The following is a 9739-nucleotide window of genomic DNA, read 5'->3' as shown; positions in this document are numbered from 1 at the left end:
TAGATTTGGGTATGTCATTTAGGCGAAAATTTTAAAAAAGGGGACTATCCTTAAGAAGTTTTAAGACATTGAGGTCAGTCAATGCGGACATTTCAAGAACTTTGAAAGTTTCAAGTGCTGCCGAAAAAACAATCAAGCGCTATGATGAAACTGGCTCTCACGAAGACCGCCACAAGACCCAGAGTTATCTCTGCTGCAGAGGGTAAGTTCATTAGAGTTAACTGCACCTGAGATTGCAGCCCAAATAAATGCTTCACAGAGTTCATGTAACAGACACAACTCAACATTAACTGTTCAGTAGAGAATGTGTGAATCAGGCCTTCATGGTCAAATTGCTGCAAAGAAACCACTACTTCAAAAAATATATATTTAACCTTTATTTAACCTTTATTTAACTAGGCAAATCAGCTAAGAACAAATTCTTATTTACAATGACGGCCTACACTGGCCAAACACAGACGACTCTGGGTCAATTCTGTGCTGCCCTATGGGCGCCTACTAAAGGACGCCTATAAGAAGAAGAGACTTGCTTCGGCCAAGAAACACAAGCCATGGACATTGGACCAGTGGAAATCTGTCCATTGGTCTGGAGTCCAAACTAGATATTTTTGTTTCTTTGTGAGACGCAGTGTAGGTGAACAGATAATCTCCGCATGTGTCGTTCCCACCATGAAGCATGGAGGAGGAGGTGTGATGGTGTGGGGATGCTTTGCTTGTGACAATGTGAGTGATTTATTTAGAATTCAAGGCACACTTAACCAGTATGGCTACCACAGCATTCAGGCAATACTCCATCCCATCTGGTTTGGGCTTAGTGGGACTGTAATTTGTTTTTCAACGCGACAATGACCCAACACCTCCAGGCAGTGTAAAGGCTATTTCCAGGTGACGTTGATTGAGAGAATGCCAAGAGTGTGCAAAGCTGTCATCAAAGCCCTCAAATCACTTACTTTTAAGAATCTAAAATATATTTTGATTTGTTTAACACTTTTTTGGTTACAACATGATTCCATATGTTTTATTTCATAGTTGTGATGTCTTTACTGTTATTCTACAATGTAGAAAATAGTACAAATAAAGAAAAACCCTTGAATGAGTAGTTGTGTCCAAACTTTTGACTGGTGCTGTATATATATCAAATCAAAAACAAATTGTATTGTCACATGTGCCGAATACTACAGGTGTAGACCTTAACATGAAATGCTTACTTACAAGCCCTTCAACCCTTAACTAACAATGCAGTTTTAAGAAAAATAAGAGTTAAGAAAAATATTAACTAAATAAACAAAAAATAAAAGAGCAACAATAAAATAACAATAACGATACTATATACAGGGGGTACCGGTACCGAGTCAATTTGAGGGGGAACAGGTTAATCAAGTTAATTGAGGGAATCATTCAAGGGAATGATGAACAGAGTAAAGTACAGAGAGATCCTTGATGAAAACCTTCTCCAAAGCACTCAGGACCTCAGACTGGGGTGAAGGATCACCTTTCAACAGGACAACTACCCTAAGCACACAACCAAGACAATGCAGGAGTGGCTTTGGGACAAGTCTCTGAATGTCCTTGAGTGGCCCAGCCAGAGCCCGGACTCGAACCCGATCAAAAATCTCTGGAGAGACCTGAAAATAACTGTGCAGCTACACTCTCCATCCAACCTGACAGAGCTTGAGAGGATCTGCAGAGACGAATGTGAGAAACTCCCCAAATACAGATGTGCCAAGCTTGTACCGTCATACCCAAGAAAAGTCGAGGCTGTAATCACTGCCAAAGGTGCTTCAACAAAGTACTGAGTAAAGGGTCTGAATAATTACTGTGTGTAAATGTGATATCTCCTTCTGCTCAGGAAGGAGACGTGTTCTGTCTCCTAGAGTCTTGTAAGCCATGTTGTAATCTGATAGCATTAGAAACCAAAAGCTATTATATTGCTATTAAAATATACAGTTGAAGTCAGAAGTTTACATACACTTAGGTTGGAGTCATTAAAACTCTTTTTTTCAACCACTTCACACATTTCTTGTTAACAAACTATAGTTTTGGCAAGTCGGTTAGGACATCTACCTTGTGCATGACACAAGTAATATTTCCAGCAATTGTTTACAGACAGATTATTTCACTTATAATTCACTGTATCACAATTCCAGTGGGTCAGAAGTTTACATACACTAAGTTGACTGTGCCTTTAAACAGCTTGGAAAATTCCAGAAAATTATGTCATGGCTTTAGAAGCTTCTGATAGGCTAATTGACATCATTTGAGTCAATTGGAGGTGTACCTGTGGATATATTTCAAGGCCTACCTTCAAAGTCAGTGCTTGACAGCATGGGAAAATCAAAAGAAATCAGCCAAGACCTCAGAAAAACAATTATAGACCTGGTTCATCCTTTGGAGCAATTTCCAAACACATGAGGGTACCACGTTCATCTGTACAAACAATAGTACGCAAGTATAAACACCATGGGACTACGCAGCCGTCATACTGCTCCAAAACCACCATAAATAAACCAGACTACGGTTTCCAACTGCACATGGGGACAAAGATCGTTCTTCCTGGAGAAATGTCTTCTGCTCTGATGAAACAAAAATAGAACTGTTTGGTCATAATGACCATCGTTATGTTTGCGGAAAAAGGGGGAGGCTTGCAAGCTGAAGAACACCATCCCAACAGTGAAGCATGGGGGTGGCAGCGTCATGTTGTGGGGTGCTTTGCTGCATGAAGGACTGGTGCACTTCACAAAATAGATAGCTTCATGAGGAGGGAAAATTATGTGGATATATTGAAGCAACATCTCAAGACATCAGTCAGGAAGTTAAAACTTGGTTGCAAAAGGGTCTTCCTGACTCTGTTACTCCAGCTCTGTCAGGAGGAATAGGCCAAAATTCACCCCACTTATTGTGGGAAGCTTGTGGAAGGCTACCCAAAATGTTTGACCCAAGTTAAACAATTTAAAGGCAATGCTACCAAATCCTAATGTATGTAAACTTCTGACACACTGGGAATGTGATGAAAGAAATGAAAGCTGAAAGAAAGGGAATTTTTACTAGGATTAAATGTCAGGAATTGTGAAAAACTGAGTTTAATTGTATTTGGCTAAAGTGTATGTAAACTTCTGTCTTCAACTGTATGTTGACTTGGTGACAGTTACAGTGAGGGAAAAAGGTATTTGATCCCCTGCTGATTTTGAACGTTTGCCCACTGACAAAGAAATGATCGGTCTATAATTTTAATGGTAGGTTTATTTGAACAGTGAGAGACAGAATAACAACAAAAAAATCCAGAAAAACACATACCAAAAATATGGTGATCTCTCTATCCAATCTGTAACAAGTTGCAACAACAAATCCATAAAATATTTGATCATGTTGATTCCTCAAGAATCATAAGATATGATCTAGGTTTACTTAAGAGTCCCCATGCTCTTGAGCCTCCAGTGTTCATCAATTCTCTCTGGAGTAGAGTGATATGTCTGAGAGTTGTGGTGATATATAGAAGTAGAACAGATGTTAAACTGAATAATTCAGTGTGTCTATTGATGTTCACAGCTGTGTATAACCAAACCCATGAGAAGAGAGAGAGAGACGGAGGGAGATAGAGAGATGTAGACATTCACTGAGTCGGGCAGCTCAGCCCTGGGGACCTCTCTCTCTCATGGTCCCTCGTGTCCCTATACACTGATCCTCGTGCCCTGTTGCTCTGCCAGTGCCCAACAACCTGGAGACACGAGACTCAACATGATGCTCGCTCGCACCTCTTTCACAACTAATGTTTGTGCCTGTCGCCATGGTTATCCTGTGTCAACAAGCATCATGGAAATAGAATAGCCGGGGTGTGATTTCCTGTGTGTGTGTGTGTGTGTGTGTGTGTGTGTGTGTGTGTGTGTGTGTGTGTGTGTGTGTGTGTGTGTGTGTGTGTGTGTGTTCATGATGTCCATGCTTCTGCAGTCTGTAGATAAAAAGGCCTGACATTCTAAGAAAATGTATTGAATATTTCTATAAATTATATTCTCACTATCTTTACAAACTTCATCAGAACGAGAATATCTATGTTATTTCAAAGTATTCTGAAGACCCTTCTCTGTAGGCCTCCATACTGACCACCGGTCCTGACAAGCGCAAAGGGTCAATACAGAGACAGGGCAGAGACAAGGTCACAGGGCAGAGACAAGGTCACATAATTCCCACTTGGTTGCCCATAATCTGTTGTTTCTGTCTCTCATTTCTTTATGTCACAAGACTCTGGATGATTGTCACAGAATAGATTCTCACCCAGATGCAAATGTGCTGTTCAACTAGCAACTGACTGTGGAAAAGTGATTGGAAATCCACCTTAGTGTGTACATGTGAAATCTGATAATGATTATGTGTGTGTGTGTGTGTGTGTGTGTGTGTGTGTGTGTGTGTGTGTGTGTGTGTGTGTGTGTGTGTGTGTGTGTGTGTGTGTGTGTGTGTGTGTGTGTGTGTGTGCTACATCCTGTTCATTTGCTATTCAAAAAAGTGAAGTTGCCTCTTGTTTGGTTTCACTGACAGAAGATAGTTTCCCAGAACTCTCTGTTCTGTCCAATGAGTTAACCTGTTTGGGATAGGGGGCAGTATTTTCACGTCCGGATAAAAAACATACCCGATTTAATCTGGTTACTACTCCTGCCCAGAAACTAGAATATGCATATAATTAGTAGATAGAAAACACTCTAAAGTTTCTAAAACTGTTTGAATGGTGTCTGTGAGTATAACAGAACTCATATGGCAGGCCAAAACCTGAGAAGATTCTATACAGGAACTGCCCTGTCTGACAATTTGTTCTCCTTCTAGGGCATCTCTATCAAAAATACAGCATCTCTGCTGTAACGTGACATTTTCTAAGGCTTCCATTGGCTCTAGGAAGGCGCCAGAAAGTGGAATGAGAGCTCTCCAGTCTCTTGGCAAAAAACAGCAGGGGTTTTTGTGAGTGGTCCTTCTGAGAACAATGACACTGAGGCGTGTGTGCACGAGACGACTCCATTTTTTTCTTTCAGCGTTTGAATGAACACAACGTCGCCCGGTTGGAATATTATCGCTATTTTACGAGAAAAATAGCATAAAAAATGTATTTTAAACAGCGTTTGACATGCTTCGAAGTACGGTAATGGAAAATGTTTTATTTTTTTGTCACGAAATGCGCCGGCGCGTCACCCTTCGGATAGTGACTTGAACGCACGAACAAAACGGAGCTATTTGGATATAACTATGGATTATTTCGAACCAAAACAACATTTGTTGTTGAAGTAGAAGTCCTGGGAGTGCATTCTGACAAAGAACAGCAAAGGTAATCCAATTTTTCTTATAGTAAATCTGAGTTTGGTGAGGGCCAAACTTGGTGGGTGTCAAATTAGCTAGCCGTGATGGCCGGGCTATGTACTCAGAATATTGTAAAATGTGCTTTCACCGAAAAGCTATTTTAAAATCTGACACCGCGATTGCATAAAGGAGTTCTGTATCTATAATTCTTAAAATAATTGTTATGTTTTTTGTGAACGTTTATCGTGAGTAATTTAGTAAATTCACCGGAAGTTTGCGGTGGGTATGCTAGTTCTGAACATCACATGCTAATGTAAAAAGCAGTTTTTGATATAAATATGAACTTGATTGAACAAAACATGCATGTATTGTATAACATAATGTCCTAGGAGTGTCATCTGATGAAGATCATCAAAGGTTAGTGCTGCATTTAGCTGTGGTTTTGGTTTTGTGACATATATGCTTGCTTTGAAAATGGCTTTGTGATTATTTTTGGGAGGGTACTCTCCTGACATAATCTAATGTTTTGCTTTCGTTGTAAAGCCTTTTTGAAATCGGACAATGTGGTTAGATAAAGGAGAGTCTTGTCTTTAAAATGGTGTAAAATAGTCATATGTTTGAAAAATGGAAGTTTTTGCATTTTTGAGGTATTTGTAATTCGCGCCACTCTATACCATTTTATATTGGTGAGGCGTTCCGCTAGCGGAACGTCTGTCCCTAACAGGTTTTAAGGCTTGCCATAAAATGTCAGCTTTTCATTTTAATAATAAAAAAAATTACATAATTCCACTTTGTTGTTAGGCCAGTGACACCACATCTCTATTTAATCCATTCTAAATTCAGGCTGTAACAGCAAAATATGGAAAAAGTCAAGGGGTGTGAATATTTTCCGAAGGCACTGTAACTTGACTCTACCTGTAACTCACAGAAACACAGTTAAAACCTTCCTGAACACCATTAAAAAAACGGCAATCACAACAACACTTTTAAATAAATTAGATGATGTCCAGGATAATTACAATAGTGTTTATTCTCTGTGGTGTGTCCCTCATTTTACAGTAGAACAATGTTATCTGTTAGGGGAACCACAGGAGAGAAAAGGAGAAACTGGACACTTCTCTCTGCATTCAGTACATTTCCTTAATCTCTTATGATGACAGTTTGATTATTGATGGATCACTAATAGTTACACATTCAACTGTTGGATGGTACACAGTTTCATTGTTCTGCCTAGGAACTGATTAATACTTTCAGGAGTAATATGTTTCTTAAGAAGTCACATAAGTTGCATGGACTCACTGTGTGCAATAATAGTATTTAATTAACATGATTTTTGAATGACTACCTCATCTCTGTACCCCACGCATACAATTATCTGTAATGTCAAGCTGGGAATTTCAAACACAGATTCAATCAGATTCAATTCCACAGTTAAGTTATTAATTCCACTTTGGATGGTGTATCAATACACCTAGTCACTACAAAGATACAAGCGTCCTTCCTAACTCAGTTGCCGGAGAGGAAGGAAACCTCTCAGAGATTTCACCATGAGGCCAATCGTTACAGTTACAGAGTTTAATAGCCATGACAGGACAAACTGAGGATTGGTCAACCACATTGTAGTTACTCAACAATTCTAACTTAAATGACAGAGTGAAAAGAAGGAAGCCTGTACAGAAAAAAAATATTCCAAAGCAGGCATCCTGTTTGCAATAAGGCACTAAAGACAACTTTATGTCCTGAATACAAAGAGTTAGGTTTGGGGTAAAAACACAACACATCACAGCTTCATATTTTCAAGCATAGTGATGGCTGCATCATGTTCTGGGTATGCTTGCCATTGGCAAGGTATACAGAATTTTCTATGATAAAAATAAATGCAATAGAGCTAAGCACAGGCTAAATCCTAGAGGAAAACCTGTCTTAGTCTGCTTTCCAACAGATATCAGGAGACAAATTCACCTTTCAGCAGGACAATAACATAAAACACAATGGCAAATATACACTGGAATTGCTTACCAAGACAACATTATTTAAAAAATAATAATGTGCAAACATTGTGTATAATCCAGGTGTGCAAAGTTCTTAGAGACTTACCAAGAAAGACTCACAGCTGTCATCACTGTCAAAGTATTGACTCAGGGGGTTGAATACAGTGGCTTGCAAAAGTATTCATCCCCTTGGCATTTTTCCTATTTATTTTGCCTTACAACCTGGAATTAAAATTGATTTTTAGGGGGGTTGTATCATTTGATTTACTCAATATTCCTACCACTTTGAAGATGCTAAATATTTTTTATTGTGAAACAAACCTGAAATTAGAAGAATAAAAACGGAAAACTTGAGCGTGCATAACTATATTTTTTTCTTTAAGGAATGGCTTTTTTCTGGCCACTCTTCCATAAAGCCCAGCTCTGTGGAGTGTATGGCTTAAAATGGTCCTATGGACAGATATTCCAATCTCCGCTGTGGAGATTTGCAGCTCCTTCAGGGTTATCTTTGGTCTCTTTGTTGCCTCTCTAATTAATGCCCTCCTTGCCTGGTCCGTGAGTTTTGGTGGGCGGCCCTCTCTTGGCAGGTATGTTGTGGTGCCTTATTCTTAAAACATTTTAATAAATGTATTTAATGGTACTCCGTGGGATGTTCAAAGTTTCAAATATTTTTTTTGTAACCCAAACCTGATCTGTGCTTCTCCTCAACTTTGTCCCTGACCTGTTTGGAGAGCTCCTTGGTCTTCATAGTGCCGCTTGCTTGGTGTTGCCCCTTGCTTAGACTCTGGGGCCTTTCAGAACAGGTGTACTGTACATATACTGAGATCATGTGAAAGATCATGTGACACTTAGATTGCACACAGGTGGACTTTATTTAACTAATTATGTAACTTCTGAAGGTAATTGGTTGCACCAGATCTTATTTAGGGGCTTCATAGCAAAGGGAGTGAATACATATGCATGCACCACTTTTCCATTTCATTTTTTTAAAATATTTTTTTCATTTCACTTCACCAATTTTGACTATTTTATGTATGTCCATTACATGACATCCAAATAAAGATCCATTTAAATTACAGGTTGAAATGCAACAAAATAGGAAAAAGCCATGAGGGGTGAATACTTTTGCAAGGCACTGTATGTATCTAATCAAAATATATTTGTGTTTTACTTTCCATGAATTAAAAGAAAATGTTAGAATTCTTCTTCCACTTTGACACTTTACAGAATATTTTGTGTAGATCCTTGACCAAAAAAGGCAATTAAATCAATTTTAATCACACTGTGTAACACAACAAAATGTGGAAAAAGTCAAGGGGTATGAATACTTTCTGAAGGCATTGTGTGTTATAGCCCTGAAGCGACAATGAACAATGACATGACAGATAATTAGAAACTTGTGCTCATGATTTATGGTTGTGTGCATTCGTGCATGTGCGTATGTGTGTGTGTGTTTACTCCAGTGAAACAAAATATTGTGAAACAGAACCATACTGAGGTTAAAACACGAGTGATATATTACATATATGAGTGATATATTACATGATATCTTACAGCACTTAGTCTGCATCGAAACCATTATGAAATGTAATAACTCATAGGAAAATGTACGAACATGACTAGCTTGAATACATTTGTAAGATGAGTTGTATTCGTCTGTATGCTGTCTATTGTCTAGGAGCATAGTTATATGTATGCTGAGTGACACAATGGCAATCAACGAACTCAACAACTTTATAATGGCAGTTAGGGTTATTCAAATGTGCAAAATATGTTTAATTTTACAGTAAAACAGCCTCAAAATAGGCCTCTACAAAGCCTTGTAAAACCAAGCATGAATGAACTGTAAAGAGACTATTACGGGAAACCAGTGAATATGACTGTAGCAGCTGGCCAGTTGGTATTTATTGAAGTATAGGCTGGGACATGTGTCTGTTTATAGGAAGCGAAACTCAAGAGCACATGCATACTAATTGTATACATTATTTGCATAATCTCTATGTATTGCAATGTGTTGAAAGCTTAAATGTAGACTTATACAGGTGAAAAAGATAACAAAGACAAAGCTAACAGACATTACTATTTATATAGAGGTACTCAGGTTATGATAGTGCTGGATAAATACAAGTACGTCAGAGCTACAGTGAGGTCACAACTGGTCCCATATTTGTAATTTACTGTTGAGTGATATACTAGAAGAACTAGCTACTGATTTCAGAGGTATTTCCCAAGACCCCTATTCAACAACGATAAGTGTTAAGAAGTTTTAGAAAAGCAACATAATTATGTTTCTGACAATAGGTGGTTGAAATAACATAATTACAAGGGAACTTGGATTAACTGTTTTTAAATTTTCTTGTAAACCCAAATTTGTGATGGGAACTTTATTGTGAACGCCAACTTTACTGCTAATGCCAGGGGAAATTAATTGATTTCACCTATCTGTTTTGTCTGTCACCAGTTGGTCTTGT

The sequence above is a fragment of the Salmo trutta genome, chromosome 7 (assembly GCF_901001165.1).
Source record: "Salmo trutta chromosome 7, fSalTru1.1, whole genome shotgun sequence".
Classification (NCBI taxonomy): domain Eukaryota; kingdom Metazoa; phylum Chordata; class Actinopteri; order Salmoniformes; family Salmonidae; genus Salmo; species Salmo trutta.
This window is presented reverse-complemented; position numbering follows the sequence as displayed.